This window comes from Ornithorhynchus anatinus, chromosome 7, assembly GCF_004115215.2.
Source record: "Ornithorhynchus anatinus isolate Pmale09 chromosome 7, mOrnAna1.pri.v4, whole genome shotgun sequence".
Classification (NCBI taxonomy): domain Eukaryota; kingdom Metazoa; phylum Chordata; class Mammalia; order Monotremata; family Ornithorhynchidae; genus Ornithorhynchus; species Ornithorhynchus anatinus.
The window spans coordinates 79,459,207-79,475,806 of record NC_041734.1 but is presented as its reverse complement, the minus strand read 5'-3'; positions in this window follow the sequence as shown (position 1 = coordinate 79,475,806).

Here is a 16,600-nt window from a genome sequence, read left to right as displayed (position 1 = left end):
GTGGTGGAGCCGGGATTAGAACCCAGGTCCTTCTGACTCCTAGAGCCGGGCTCTAAGAAGATGGAATAGCCCTTTGGCTGAACTGAAAACCCATTTCTGGGTCATTTCAGAGGGTCCAATTAGAGCCGGAAGAGCAGCGTGGCCCGTTGGATAGTGCAACTGCCCGGGAGTCAGAAGGACCTGGGTTCTAACCCAGCGCCCTCCACATGTCTGCTGAGCGACCTTGGGCTAATCCCTTCACTTCTCTGTGCCTAAGTTCCCCCATCTGTAAAAAAAATGGGAATTATGAGTGGAAGCCCCACGTGGGACAGGGACTGCGTCCAACCTGATTAACTTGTGTCGACCCCGGTGCTCAGAAAGTGCTTGGCATATGGTAAGCACTTAGCAGGTACCATAATTATTATTACTACTAATAATAACGTTATTACGGCCATATCAGCACGTGGTCGGGAAGTCGCTTCTCACTCAACTCGGAACCTAACGTGGCGCAGAAGCCGGAGTAGAGAGGACCGGGTTATATTGACGAGTCAGCGTCGGTATCGAAGGCAGGAGGGAATGCGAGACTGCAGAGATGGAGAGAGATCAGGGCTGGAGATGGAGATTTGGGAATCGGAAGCCGTGGGAGGGAATGAGTTCTCCAAGAGAGTGGGTGGGGATGGAGACCAGAAGGGGACCCAGGCCCCAACCTTGAGGGGCCCCCACAGTTAGGGTGTGCGAGGCAGAGGAGGAGCCCGTGAAGGGGACTGAGAATGAACGGCCAGAACGGCCGAACAGGAGAGGACAGAGCCAGCGAAGCCGAGGTTGGATAACGTTTCCAGGAGGAGGGGGCGGGCCACAGCGTCGAAGGCAACCGGGAGGTGGAGGAGGATCGGGATGGAATAGAGGCCGTGGATTTGGCAAGGGGGAGATCGGCGGTGACCTCTGAGAGGGCGGTTTCTGTGGAGCCAAGGGGACGGAAGTCAAGCTGGAGCGGGTCGAGGAGAGAATTGGAGGAGAGGGACCTGGGACGGCGGGGGTAGACGACTCGCTCCAGGAGTCTGGAGAGAAACGGTAGGAGGGAGACGGGGCGATAACCGGATGGAGCCGAGGGTCTTTTTAGGATAGGAGAGACATGGGCGTGTTTGAAAGCCGTGGGGAAGAAGGTATTGGAGAGCAAATAGTTGAAGATGGCAGTTAGGGAGGGAGAAAGGGAGGGGGCAAGTATTTTGCAAAGGTGTGAAGGAATGGGGTGGGATGCTCAGGAGGAGGGGGTGGATTTTGGGAGAAAGTAGGAGATCTCATAAAGGAAAGATGGGAGAGTTTGAAAAAAGTGAAGCGACTTGCCCCAGGTCACACAGCAGACAAGTGGCAGAGCTGGGTTTAGAGCCAGGCCGGGCTCTGCTCACTAGGCCATGCCGTTTCTAAGCTTTTGATGCACAGTCCAGACAGCGGCGTGGCTCAGTGGAAAGAGCCCGGGCTTGGGAGTCAGTGGTCGTGGGTTCTAATCCCGTCTCCGCCACTTGTCGGCTGTGTGACCTTGGGCAAATCGCTTCCCTTCTCTGAGCCTCAGTTGCCTCATCTGGAAAACGGGGATGAAAACTGTGAGCCCCACGTGGGACAACCTGCTCACCTCGTATCCCCCAACGCTTAAAAGAGTGCTTGGCACGTAGTAAGCGCTTAACAGATACCACCATTTATTTATTTTTTACATTAAGGTGTGATCAAATTGTATGGTTGTCTCTGTGGCAGAGCCGCGATTAGACCCCGTGTCCTTCTGACTCCCAGGCCCGTGCTCAATCCCTAGACTACGCCGCTTCTAACCGCTTTTATGAACACTATTCATTCATTCAGTTGGATTTAATTAGAGTTTACAGTGTGCCGAACACCGTACTGAGGGCTTAGGAGAGGACAATACAACAATCAACAGATACAGTTCCTGCCCACAAGGAATAAAGCAAGCGATGTTAAGGTGCGATCGAGTTATATGATTGGCTCTGTGGCAGAACCAGGTTTGGAACCCGGGTCCTTCTGACTCCCAGGCCCATGCTGTATCCACTATGCTACACTGCTTCTGGACATATGATAGATGAAGGAGGAGGAGGAAGAGAAGGAAAAGAAGTAGAAGAAAAAAAGAAGAAGAAAGAGGAGGAGGAGGAAGAGAAAAAAGAGGAAGAAGAAAGAAGAATTCTGCTATTTGTTAAGTGCTTACTCTGTGCCAGACACTGTGCTAAGTGCTGGGGTGGATACAAACAAATCGAGTTGGGCACAGTCCACATCCCACACAGGGCTTACAGTCTTAATCCCCATTTTACAAATTTTACACCTGAGGGACGGAGAAGTCAAGTGACTTGCCCAAGGTCACACAGCAGGCAAGCGGTGGAAGTGGGCTGACCAATCCATCTGATGAGAAATCACTCATTCATTCATTCACTAGCATTTATTGAGCGCTTACTATGTGCAGAGCACTGTACTAAATCAAGAAGACTATGCTAACGTGCGAATGAATTGTACGACGTCTCTCTTTTTTAATGCTGGTATTTGTTAAGCTCTAGGCGCCAAGCGTTGTTCTAAGCGCTGACTTTTGCAGAGCGAGGATTAGGACCCAGGTCTTTCTGACTCCCAGGCCCGTGTTCTATCCACTGGGCAACGCTGCTTCTCGCCGGCTGACGTGACAGTAAAGAAAGCTACGTTGAGGGGTGATCAGATTGTACCGCTCTAAGGAGTCATTGCATTTTGAATGATGTGCACAGAGAAGTCACGGCCTTTGATTTAGACTCACCCCCCCAGCAGGGCTCGTCCTCCCATTTGCCTGATGGAGAAAGGGACAGACGGACCCACGCAGACCATATGCAATTGGTTTGTTTGTATTCAGAGCGAAGTATAATAATAATAATGTTCATTCCATAGTATTTATTGAGTGCTTACTATGTGCAGAGCACTGTACTAAGCGCTTGGAATGAACAAGTCGGCAACAGATAGAGACGGTCCCTGCCCTTTGACGGGCTTACGGTCCGATCGGGGGAGACGGACAGAGGAGCACGATGGCGATAGATAGAGTCGAGGGGAAGGACGTCTCGTAAAAACGACGGCGACTAAATAGAATCGAGGCGATGTACATCTCATTAACAAAATAAATAGGGTGACGAAAATATATACGGTCGAGCGGACGAGTACGGTGCCGAGGGGATGGGAAGGGAGAGGGGGAGGAGCGGAGGGAGATGGGGGGAGAAGAGGGTTAAGCTGCGGAGAGGTGAAGGGGGGGCGGGAGAGGGAGAAGGGGAGCTCAGCGTGGGAAGGCCTCTCGGAGGAGGTGAGCTCTAAGTAGGGTTTCGAAGAGGGGAAGAGAATGAGTCTGGCGGAGGCCAGGAGGGAGGGCCTTCCGGGACCGCGGGAGGACGCGGCCCGGGGGTCGACGGCGGGACGGGCGAGACCGAGGGACGGCGAGGAGGCGGGCGGCGGAGGAGCGGAGCGTGCGGGGTGGGCGGTGGAGAGAGAGAAGGGAGGTGAGGTAGGAAGGGGCGAGGTGACGTAGAGCCTCGAAGCCTAGAGTGAGGAGTTTTTGTTTGGAGCGGAGGTTGATGGGCTTACTGTTGGTATTTGTTAAACGCTCACCATGTGCCGAGCACCGTTCTAAGCGCTGGGGGAGATCCAGGGTCATCAGGTCGTCCCACGTGAGGCTCACACTCTTCATCCCCACTTTACAGATGAGGGAACCGAGGCACCGAGAAGTTAAGTGACCAAAGTACGAGTGAACCGGCCCAGTCAGCAGAGTCCGACGTCAGCCTCGGATCGAATGTTTCAATTAAAACTTAATAAGCACGCACGAGGGGTGTTTACAGTACATGTTCAGTGGTGGGAAAAAAAACAAAACCTGTTTTGCCCACTTTTGCAAACTGGTAGATGGAACATATTTGTTTACGCGAAACATGATAATTCCTAGATGTGTGAATATTGAGGTAGGAAAGAGGTGAAGAGACAAACATTACAAACAGGTATTTTACAGACGCATCAAGGGATGAAGAATGTCGTAAGACAAATAAAGGATGTTTGAATTGCAAGTGATCTGACCGGGGGGTGAACCGGCGAGGGGACTTCAAGATGGCTCCCAAGAGGAAGTCGCTAATCATGATGACAATAATGATGGTATCTGTTAAGCGCTTACCCTGTGCCAAGCGCTGTACTAAACCCCGGGGGGAGATACGAGGCAATTAGGTCCTGCACGGGGCTCACGGTTAAAGAGAGAGGGAGAAACAGATTTTGAATCCCCATTTTGCAGATGGGGAAACTGAGGCCCAGAGAAGTGGAGTCACTCGGGCACGGTCTCACGGCAGATGAGTGACGGTGCCGGGATTAGAACCCAGGTCCTTCTGACTGCCAGGCCCGGGCTTTACCCACTAGGCCATGCTGCTTGAGGGACGGGCTTGGGAGTCAGAGGTTATGGGTTCCAATGCCAGCTCTGCTACTTGTCAGCAGTGTGACTTTGGGCAAGTCACTTGTCTTCGCTGTGCCTCAGTTCCCTCGTCCGTAAAATGGGCATTAAGACTGTGAGCCACGCGTGGGACAAACGGTTAACTCTGCATCTCCCCCAGCGCTTAGAACTGTGCTTGGCATATAGTAAGTGCTTAACGAATACCATTATTATTATTATTATTATCATTAACAATGGAACAGACAGAGTTGGTAGAAATGTTTCCTGACCACAAGGAGTTTACAATCCATGGTCTATAATCCAATCTCATAACCTAAATGCCCCAGTGCTCACCACATAGTAAGCACTCAATAAATTCCATAGTGTGGATGACGATGATAATGATGAAAACAAAACCGTGTCACTAAACACAAAGCATGCGAGTGGCAGTCATTAATCCAGATCATTCATTCTGAATGATTGAAACACCCACTTTTTTGGCCTTTAGATTATTAGACCGGAGCTCTGCACACAGTATGTCTTCAGTGAATGCCGTCGATTGATTTCTCCTTTACAGCAGAGCATAGTGTTGCTTAGTGGAGAGAACCCGGGTTTGGAAGTCAGAGGGAATGATGATAATTATAATGTCGGTATCTGTTAAGCGCTTACTATGTGCAGAGCACTGTTCTAAGCGCTGGGGTAGACACGGGGGAATCAGGTTGTCCCACGTGGGGCTCACAGTCTTCATCCCCAATTGACAGATGAGGTCACCGAGGCCCAGAGAAGTCAAGTGACGTGCCCACAGTCATACAAGAGTTTAGTACAGCGCTTGGCACAGGGTAAGCGCTTAACAGATACCATCATTATTGTCATCATGATTAGCGACTTCCTCTTGGGAGCCATCTTGAAGTCCCCTCGCCGGTTCACCCCCCCGGTCAGATCACTTGCAATCCAAACATCTTTTATTTGTCTTACGACATTCTTCATCCCTTGACGCGTCCAAGTGGCAGAGCGGGGATTCAAACCCATGACCTCTGACTCCAAAGCCCGTGCTCTTTCCACTGAGCCACGGGTAGCGGATTCTAATCCCGCTCCTGCCACTTATCAGCTTCGTGACTTTGGGCAAATCACTTAACTTCTCTGGGTCTCAGTTCCCTCATCTGTAAAATGGGGATGAACCCTGTGAGCCCTACGTGGGACACCCTGATTCCCTCGTACAGTGCTTTGCACATAGTAAGCGCTTAACCAATGCCATCGTTAAGTAATTAATTACTGTACAGTTACTCAAGCCTAGTTGCTCAAACCAATGAGTTGAAATCCACCATCTGACGTACCTATGTTTATCTTAAGCTCTGTGATCTTGCCTGTCTACCCGTTCTGTTTTGCCGTCCGTCTCCCCCTTCTAGACTTTGAGCCCGTTGTTGTTGGGCAGGGATCGTCTCTATCTGTAGCCGCACTGCCCATTCCAAGCGCTTAGTACAGTGCTCTGCACACAGGAAGCCCTCAGTGAATACGATCGAATGAGAGGATCGAAAGGTGCAAATTATAAAGACGTTATTTTTCCTGTTCTACAAACAACCGCATATAGGGATCAGGGAGAGAAATTTGCATGAGGAAGAACAGAGGTCGTTCCTGACCTTGAAAATTTCACAGCGAACTGACAACACACCAAAACTATTACGACTCTCCCAGGGGACGCTTAATAGACTGATATTTGTGTTAATGGCTCCGCGTTCTTGCGGAAATAAAAAAAGAAAGACCTACCGCCTATCGTATTTAATGGGAATTTTCCTTTTCGGGATAGAAACACCTGGCCCAAAATATCGGCTGTCATTATTCAGGCGAGACTCCTCACCGCTTCCTTTCTCCAGTTTTTATTTCGGTAATATTCATCTAATCTGACATAACCCCGCATCTCTCTGTTCCGCTGATGTGTCTCCAGGGAGCCTGGAACACGTTAGATGCTTTGTATATTTTACAGCTCACGGAGGAGATCAAAAACCCGCTCTCTGAGGCCTTATAATCCAGGAGTGATAGATGAACTCTAGACCCCCGGCCAACTCACCGGTGTCGTAAATGGAATTTTAAGATTTATCGAGGCTACTGCCGTGCCGAGGCATCTCCGCTCCCCAGGTTCGATCGCCGTCTTCTCCGAGGTGGAGAGGTGAGACGGGACAGGTTCAGTGGAGCCCGGGCTGCTGGTGCGTACAGCCCCGGGATCGATCGATCGGTCAGTAGTATCTATCGAGCGTTTACTATAAGAATAACGTTAGTGTTTGTTAAGCACCTACTAGGTGCCGAGCACCGTTCTAAGCGCTGGGGGAGATACAAGGGAGTGACGTTGTCCCATGTGGGGCTCACAGTCTTCATCCCCATTTTACGGACGAGGGAACCGAGGCCCAGGGAAGTTAAGTGCTCGGCCAGGGTCACACGGCTGACAAGGGGCAGAGCCGGGGTTAGAACCCACGACCTCTGACTCCCAAGCCCGGGCTCTTTCCACCGAGCCGCGCTGCGCCTCTGTGTACTCTCTCCCATGTGCCCAGCACGGGAGAGAACGATTTGGATTCAATCATATTTATTGAGCGCTTACTGTTTGCAGAGCACTGTACTAAGCGCTTGGGAGAGCACAATAGAACAATAAACAGATAAGCTCCCTGCCCGCAACGAGCTTACAGTCTGGAGGGGGAGACAGACATTAATGGACATAAGGAAATAACGAATAGGAGTGGTGTGGGGCTGGGAGTGGGGATGAATAAAGGGAGCAAGACACGGTGCCGCAGAAGGGAGGGGGCGAAGAAAGGAGGGCTTAGTCAGGGAAGGCTTCTGGGGGGAGATGGGCCTTCAATAAGGCTTTGAAGGTGGGAAGAGTTATTATCGTGGGATTTGAGGAGGGAGGGCATTCCAGGCCAGAGGCAGGGCGTGGGCAAGGGGTCGGCGGCGAGAAAGACGAGATGGAGGTACAGCGAGAAGGTCCGTTAATGACGTTGGTATCTGTTAAGCGCTTACTACGTGCAGAGCACCGTTCTAAGCTCTGGGGTAGATACAGGGTCATCAGGTCGTCCCACGGGAGGCTCACGGTCTTCATCCCCATTTCACCGATGAGGGAACTGAGGCCCAGAGAAGTGAAGACACAGCTGACGAGTGGCAGAGGCGGGATTCGAACCCATGACCTCTGACTCCCAAGCCCGGGCTCTTTCCACTGAGCCACGCTGCTTCTCTAAAATAAAATGGTGGTATTTGTTCAGCGCTTAGCACTGTTCTAAGCGCTGGGGGGTACAAGGTGATCAGGTTGTCCCACGTGGGGCTCACAGTCTTAATTCCCATTTTAAAGATGAGGTCACTGAGGCACAGAGAAGTTGAGTGACTTGCCCACGGTCACACAGCTGACGAGTGGCAGAGCTGGGATTCGAACCCATGACCTCTGGCTCGCAAGCCCGGCCTCTTTCCACTGAGCCACGCCGCTTCTCGTGGTGCTGCTTCAGTGAGTACCACTGACTGACTATTCAGTCTTTCCAAAAGCGTGATGACAAAAATGTAGGCAGAACTCGAGCTACGGGCATATTATGATTTTATGTGGCGGTAAAGCTTACCGTGTCATAAAAATAATAATGATTATTGTTATGATAATGATAAGAGCCGGGATTAGAACACACGACCTCTGACTCCCAAGCCCGGGCTCTTTCCCCTGAGGCACGCTGCTTCTCTAGAGGCATTAGAGGAACTAAGTGTGTGGGTTGGGTTGGAGTAGAAGACTAATGAGGTGAGTTAGGAGTGGGCAAGATAATAATAATAATGATGTTGGTATCTGTTAAGCGCTTACTATGTGCAGAGCACTGTTCTAAGCGCTGGGGTAGACGCAGAGGAATCGGGTTGTCCCACGTGGGGCTCACAGTCTTAATCCCCATTTTACAGATGAGGGAACTGAGGCGCGGAGAAGTGAAGCGACTCGCCCACAGTCACACAGCCGACGAGTGGCAGAGCCGGGATTCGAACCCACGACCTCTGACTCCCAAGCCCATGGCTCTTTCCACTGAGCCACACTGAAGATGTTTGAGTGCTTTAAAGCCAGTGGTGAGGAATTTTTGTTTGATGCGGATGTGGATGGGCGGATAATCAGGTTGGACCCAGGCCTGGCCCCCACCCTAAATCGGAGGGAGAGCGGGTATTTAATTCCCACTTTAGAAGACACCGTGATTCAGAGAAGTGAAGTCACTAGCCCAAGGTCACACAGCAGACAAGGGAAAGAGTTGGGATAAGAACCCAGGTCCTCTGGCACCCAAGCTAGTGTCCTTTCTACCGGGCCACAACGATGCGGCTTAGTACAGAGCCCTGTACGCAGTAAACGCTCAATAAATACCTGCCTGATGGCTTGTTTTGTTTTGCTGTCTCCCCCTTTTAGACCGTGAGCCCGTTGTTGGGCAGGGATTGTCTCTATCTGTTACCGAATTGTACATTTCAAGCGCTTAGTACAGTGCTCTGCGCACAGGAAGCGCTCGGTAAATACGATTGATTGAATGAATGAATAGGATTGAATGGATGTGTGCGGTGGAGTCTCTAGACTGTAAGCTCGTTGTGAGCGGGGAATGTGTACGTTTCTCATTATACTGTGACACAGAAGACGAGTGGCGGAGCCAGGATTAGAACCCAGATCCTGCTGACTGCCGGCCCCACGCTCAATTCCTTAGGCCGCGCTGTTTCTCTGGAAATAAATACCACTGATTGATCGATTAAGAACTTACTATGTGCCAAACACTGTAGTTAGTACCGGAGTAGATAGGAAATGATCACATAGTCTCTGTCCCGTTTGGGAGTCAGAGGTCTTGGGTTCTAATCCCGGCTCCGCCGCTAGTGAGCTGCGTGACCTTGGGCAAGTCACTTCACTTCTCTGCGGCTCAGTTACCCCATCTGTCAAATGGGGATGAAGACGGTGAGCCCCGTGTGGGACAACCTGATTACCTTGCGTCTATCCTAGTGGCTAGAGCAGTGCTGGGCACATAGTAAGCGCTTAACAAATACCATCATTATTGATTATTATTATTATTTAAGGAGGAGCTAGTAGGATTGAATCCCTCGGTTCCCTCAGCCGGAAAATGGGGATTGAGACTATGAGCCTCGTGTGGGATTAGGGACTGGGTCCAACCCGATTTGCCTGTTCGGTCATTCATTGAATCGTATTTATTGAGCGCTTACTGTATGCGGAGCACCGTACTAAGCGCTTGGAATGAATGATTCAGCAACAGATAGAGACGATCCCTGCCCAACAGCGGGCTCTCGGTCTAAAAGGGGGAGACGGCAAAATGAAACAAGTGGACAGGCATCGATACCATCAGAATAGATGAATAGAATCATAGATGTGTACACATCATTAATAAAATAGAGTAATAAATAATATATACAAATATACACAAGCGCTATGGGGAGAGGAAGAGGGAAAGGGAGGGCTCAGTCTTCAGATATAGGCATTTAACAAACACCATCATCATCATTATTCTTATCCCCGCTTTACAGATGAGGAAACTGAAGCACAGAGCAGTTAAGTGACTCGCCCAAGGTCACTCTGCAGGCAAGTGGCAGAGCGGCGGTTAGAATCCAGATCCTCCGACTCCAAGGTCCGGGATCTTTCCACTAGGTCACGTTGCTTCTCCAAGAGGCCCGCGAATGGTGATAAGGAGAGTGGGGTTATCTCGCTGGGTTCTACGGAACAGCTCCGGGGCCCCAGATTGAAGCGGACATTTTGGAATCAGCCTGGCCAGCCGCGGAAAAGCATGCGAATATTGCGTACTTGTCAATATTTGAGCACATCTGCTGAGTTCCCTCACCGAAAACACTGGGGAAAAAGCTTTCGCGCCGCACCGTGAGATGCTGCAAGCCCCGCTCTAATTGTCAAGCCCGTGGAGGGTTGGTGCTTCTGAGCTCAAAAATTAAAAACGACTCTCTTCGTTCATGATTAATTCAGTCGCCGCGTTGCATCGTGCAATACGGCATTTTTGAAAGGATACGTTGAATCCCACCTCGCGAGCGGAGTCGTTCTAATCAACTTTTTGTCCGTTAATCCTTTTTTTCCCCCCTCACACATTTTCATACCTAGTGGATATATTCCAATAATGACCGTATTTGCTAAGCGCTTAGTATGAGCCAGGCACTGTACTAAGTTCCGGGGCGGATACGAGCGCAACGATTCGGACGCAGGCCCCGTACCACATGGGGCTCACATTCCCCCCGCCCCCGTATTCCAGATGAGGGAACCGAGGCCCAGAGAAGTCAAGTTACTTGCCCGAGGTCACACAGCAGACAAGTGGCAGAGCCCGGATTAGAACTCAAGCGCTCAATCAGTACGGTTAATTGACAGACTGACTCCTCTCTACAAAACCCATAAAAAGGTAAAGCTCAATAAATACATTTGATTCATTAAACCCTGCGTATTACTGTCAAAAAATACAATAAAGCACACTTCATCCTCCCACGTGGAACGCACTTAATACCTCTTCAGCATTTTAAAAGCCGCTCCTTGGTGTTTGCTACTTCTGTTGTATTGAACTCTCCCTAGCGCTTAGCACAGTGTTCTGCATATGGTAAGTGTTTAAAAAATACCACTAATTGATTGATAGACTCATTCACCGCTCTGCTGGATACAGTGTAGGAATTATTTTTGGTTTTCCCTCTCGGTTGATCAAACCGATAACCCTCATTTCCGTCGATATAGTGAATTACAGAAATTATCCTGGCTTGAACCGGGCGAGAGGAATATCTTGGGCCGATGGGATGCGAACCCGGCTCGATAAAATCCTCTATTGCCAGTTGAGGACATCCACACTCTTAGGAGGCTCGAATTCCAAGCCCCTCGTGGCCGAGCTTGTTTTTCTAACTGTTCTGTCGGGGCGATCCTCAGACTCGGAATGCGAACCTCCAAAACGAACCCCTTCCCTATTTGTCTTCCCTTTCCTTTAAAGCTTCGAGTCCACTCGGCACGACTTAGTAAACAGATTCTCGGGAATATTGGTTCCCCGAAAGGTCAGGGGTCGGGGCCTCCCAGGAGGTAACGTCGTAGAAGGATGAACTTTCTATCCCTAGCTAATATCATTAAGGTTTCCCGGGGAGCAAGTACCGCTCATCTTGGCTTCTGCTGGTTTATCTTCAAACCCGGCTATCGACGGGTCTCCGCGGCTTGGAGCTGCCCCGACATTTCTTTTAGTGCGTCTTAAAATTCACAGATCACCGGCTGACGATCTTGCGGATTTGTGGTAGTAAAAAGGACACTAGACTTCTCCAAACGACATCTGTAGATGGTGAGATTGGGCGGGTTTAGGGTCTTTTCTGTTATTGTTGACTGTATTTTATGCCGCCTCTAGTAATAGCGTTCTTTCTCCTATTGAGATTGTGAGCCCCTCGTGGAACCTGATTATCTTGTCTCAAACCCAGCATTTAGTACAGTGCTTGACACATTTGTGTGGCTCAGTAGAAAGAACCTGGGCTAGGGAGTCAGAGGTCGTGGGTTCGAATCCCGGCTCTGCCACTTGTCAGCTGTGGGACTGTGGGCAAGTCACTTAACTTCTCTGTGCCTCAGTTCCCTCATCTGTAAAATGGGGATGAAGACCGTGAGCCTCACGTGGGACAACCTGATGACTTTGTATCCCCCAGCGCTTAGAACAGTGCTCTACACATAGTAAGTGCTTAACAAATACCAACATTATTATTATTATTACTAAACGAATACCACAGTTATCATCATTTTTATCATTGGGATTATCATTGCAATTACCAGTGCTTAGAACCGTGCTCTGCACATAGTAAGCGCTTAACAGAAACCAACATTATTATTATTATTACTACTTAACGAATACCACAATTATCATCATTTTTATCATTGGGATTATCATTGCAATTATCATCGGGAAACAGCCCGGGAATCAGAAGGACCTGGGGTCTAATCCCAGCTCCGCCGCGTGTCTGCTGGGTGACCCTGGCCAAGTCACTTCACTTCTCTGGGCCTCAGTGACCTCTGTTAAATGGGGATTAAGGCTCTGAGCCCCATGTGGGACAGGGACTGTGTCCAACCTGATTGGCTTGTATCTACCCCAGCTTTTTAGAACAGTGCTTGCCACACAGTGAGCACTTATCAAATACTGCAATTATCATCGTTGTTATAATTAATGAGAACATTTTTACTTTGTACGTGCGGAGGAGGATTTTCAGAACCTTCAGTACAGACATAGAGTGTCTGTCCCTCAATCGATCGATAATACTGATTCCGATGCTCGTTAAGCGCTTCCTGCATGCCGAGCGCTGTACTAAGCACTGGGGTGATTGTGGTATTTGTTAAGCGCTTACTATGTGCCAAGCACTGTTCTAAGCGCTGGGGGTTACAAGGTGATCAGGTTGTCCCACGTGGGGCTCACAGTTTTTTAATCCCCATTTGACAGATGAGGTAACTGAGGCCCCGAGAAGTTAAGTGACTTGCCCAAGGTCAGCTCACTAGCGGCGGAGCCGGGATTAGAACCCGTGACCTCTGACTCCCAAGCCCGCGCTCTTTCCACTGAGCCACGCTGCTTCTCACAATAATCAGGTGGGACCCGGTGTCTGTCCTATATCCAGATCACAGTTTGAAGGGAGCAGGATTTAATTCCCATTTTACAGAAGGAGAAACTGAAGCATAGAGAAGTTAAGTGACTTGCCCAAAGCCATACAACAGACAAGCATCAGAGCCTGAATTAGAACCCGGGTCCTCTGCTTCCCGGGCCTGGGCTCTTTCCACTAGGCCGTGCTGCTTCAATTCATCAGTGGAGTTTCGTGAAGCGCTCACTCTGTGCAGAGCTCTGTACCAAATACTTGGAATAGAATAAGGACAGTTGTTAGACATGATCACTGCCCTTGAAAAGTTTACCATCTGCCTCTCTGGACAAATATATATATATATATATATTTTCTTCTATGGCATCTGTTACCGTGTGCCAGGCTATGTACTAAGCACTGCGGTAGATACAAGCTAATCAAGTCTGGACACAGTCCCTGTCCCACTTGGGGTTCCCACTCTTAATCCCTATTTTACAGATGAAGTAACTGAGGCCCAGAGAAGTGAAGTGACTTGCCCAAGGTCACACCGCATAAAGATGGCAGAGCCAGGATTAGAAGCCATGTCCTTCTGACCCCCAGGCCCCGGGCTCTATCATCTAGGCCACACCACTTGGGGCATACCACAATTATGTCCATCTGTTTGTCTCTGAGTAGTATTTATTGAGCGCTTACTATGTGCAGAGCACCGTACTAAGCGCTTGGAACGAACAAGTCGGCAACAGATAGAGACGGTCCCTGCCGTTTGACGGGCGCACGGTCTGATCGGGGGAGACGGACGGACGGAGAACGATGGCAATAATGGTACGGGTTCTGGAAGTAGATTGTTCAGAGCAGAAGTGACTAATAATCATAAAAATAATTACAGTATTAAGTGCTTACTCTGTGCCAGACACTATACTAAGAGCTGGGGTGATCATAGGCAAATCGGTTTGGACACAGTCTTTTGTCTAGAGAAGCAGCGTGGCACAGTGGCAAGAGCCCGGCCTGGGGAGTCAGAGGTCACGGGTTCTAATCCTAGCTCTGCCACTATCAGCTGCGTGACTCTGGGCAAGTCACTTGACTTCTCTGTGCCTTAGTTTCCTCATCCGTAAAATGGGGATTGAGACTGTGAGCCCCACGTGGGACAACCTGATTACCTTGTATCTCCCCCGTGCTTAGGACAGTGCTCGGCACATAGTAAGCGCTTGACAAATGCTGTTATGATTATTATTATTGTCCCACGTGGGGCTCACAGTCTCAATCCTCATTTTACAGGTGAGGTAACTGAGGCCCCGAGAAGTGATTTGCCCAAGGTCACACGGTGGACGAGTGGCGGAACCGGGGTTAGAACTATTTCAGGAAAGCGACCGTGCATTGAACTGAGGGGCAGCCTCAAGAAGAAAGTAAGCTCCTTGTGAGCAGGGAATGCGGCTGTTTTTCGTTAAAGCCTACTGTCCGACGCGCTTAATGTCCTGCTCTGCACACAGTAAGAGCCCAAACAATGAGAATGAATGCACGACTGAAGAAAGCAGCAGAAGTCTGAATCCCTGTCGCAGAATCTTCGTCGTGGAAGCGTGAAATCTAACGGGGCGGCCGAGTGGCTGAGCGGAAGGAGCCCGTGTTTTCTACCTGTTTTCTTCCGCACCTGTCCTTAAATATCCCCTCACTTCTGCTCCTTCCCTCCCTCCCTGCCGGCCTAACCCATTGGTGAGCACCGACGGGATCCTAAGGAGTTCCCGTCCCTCGAGCCTCGCTTTCCGCAGCAGGAGAATGGGGATACAAATGGCTGCCTCCCTCTTCCTCACAGGGCTCTTCGAAGGCTAAAATAAACTAATTAACATGAGAGTCCTCCGGCTAATTAAAAGTGCTCTATAAATCTCTACAGTCGGCTGGCTTGTGAGCGGCTCCACGGCTCTCTTTATTCCCGTTCCCCGGGCCCAGCCGTGAGGGAAAGACGTGGCCAATGGGGCCGTGGGGGTCCCGTGAGCCCCTGCTCCACCCACAGCTATCCTTACTCCCATTTTCCAGGGCCCAACCTCGCGGGAAAGATGCCCCCCGTCCCATGGGGCTGTGGAGTTCCCACGATCATCTGCTCCACCCCTGGAAGGACTCTTGCCTCCTGAGCTGTTGGGCGGCTGACAGGGTCCTCTTCACCGTCCCCCGTCCTCGCCCATCCCGCCGTCGACCCCCGGGCCACGTCCTCCCGCGGTCTCGGAACTCCCTCCCTCCTCACCTCAGCCAAACTGATTCTCTTCCCCTCTTCAAAACCCTACTTAGAGCTCACCGCCTCCGAGAGGCCTTCCCACACTGAGCTCCCCCTTTTCCCTCTGCTCCCTCTGCTCCCCCGCTACCCCCCTTCACCGCCCATCAGCTAAGCCCTCTTTTCCCCCCTTTCCCTCTCCTCCTCCCCCTCTCCCTTCCCTCCCCTCGGCACTGTACTCCTCCGCTCAACTGTATATATTTGCATTACCCTATTTATTTTGTTAATGAGATGTTCATCCCCTCGATTCTATTTATTGCTATTGTTCTCGTCTGTCCGTCTCCCCCGATTAGACCGTAAGCCCGTCAAAGGGCAGGGACTGTCTCTATCTGTTACCGATTTGTACATCCCAAGCGCTTAGTACAGTGCTCTGCACATAGTAAGCGCTCAATAAATGCTATTGAATCGATGAATGAAGGTCACAGTGTGGAGGACTGTTGGAGTTCCTCAAGGGTCAGTCCTCGGCCCTCTTCCGTTCTCCATTTACACTCCCTCCCTCGGTGAACTCATCCGCTCTCACGGCTTTGACTGCCATCTCTACGCGGATGACACGCGGATCTCCATCTCCGCCCCCGTCCTCTCCCCCTCCCTTCGGGCTCGCGTCTCCTCCCGCCTCCGGGACGTCTCCGCCCGGATGTCGGCCCGCCGCCTAAAACTCGACGTGAGCGAGACCGAGCTCCTCATCTTCCCTCCCGAGCCCGGTCCTCTCCCGGACTTCCCTATCACCGTGGATGGCAGGACCATCCTTCCCGTCTCTCGGGCCCGCGATCTCGGTGTCATCTTTGACTCGTCTCTCTCGTTCACCCCACCTTCCCAGACCGAGCTCCCCTTCTCCCTCCCCCTTCACCTCTCCGCAGCTTAATCCTCTTTTCCCCCCATCTCCCTCCGCTCCTCCCCCTCTCCCTTCCCATCCCCTCGGCACCGTACTCGTCCGCTCGACCGTATATATTTCCGTCACCCTATTTATTTTGTTAATGAGATGTACATCGCCTCGATTCTATTTAGTCGCCATTGTTTTTACGAGATGTTCTTCCCCTCGACTCTATCTATCGCCATCGTTCTCCTCTGTCCGTCTCCCCCGATTAGACCGTGCGCCCGTCAAAGGGCAGGGACCGTCTCTATCTGTTGCCGACTTGTTCATTCCAAGCGCTTAGTACAGTGCTCTGCACATAGTAAGCGCTCAATAAATACTATTGAATGAATGAATGAATGAATGAATGAATGAATGAGGCAGCTGGGACTGAAGTGTGAGGAACCGGACACTATGCCACTCCTTTCCTCTTTCTTCTCCTCAGGATTTTGGCTCTATCCTTGCCTTTCCTTACATGTCTGTTCCCAGGACCCTCTCTGCCCTCCTTCTTCACTTCAGTCGGATTTATCGAGCATCTGCTGTGTAGCAGCCC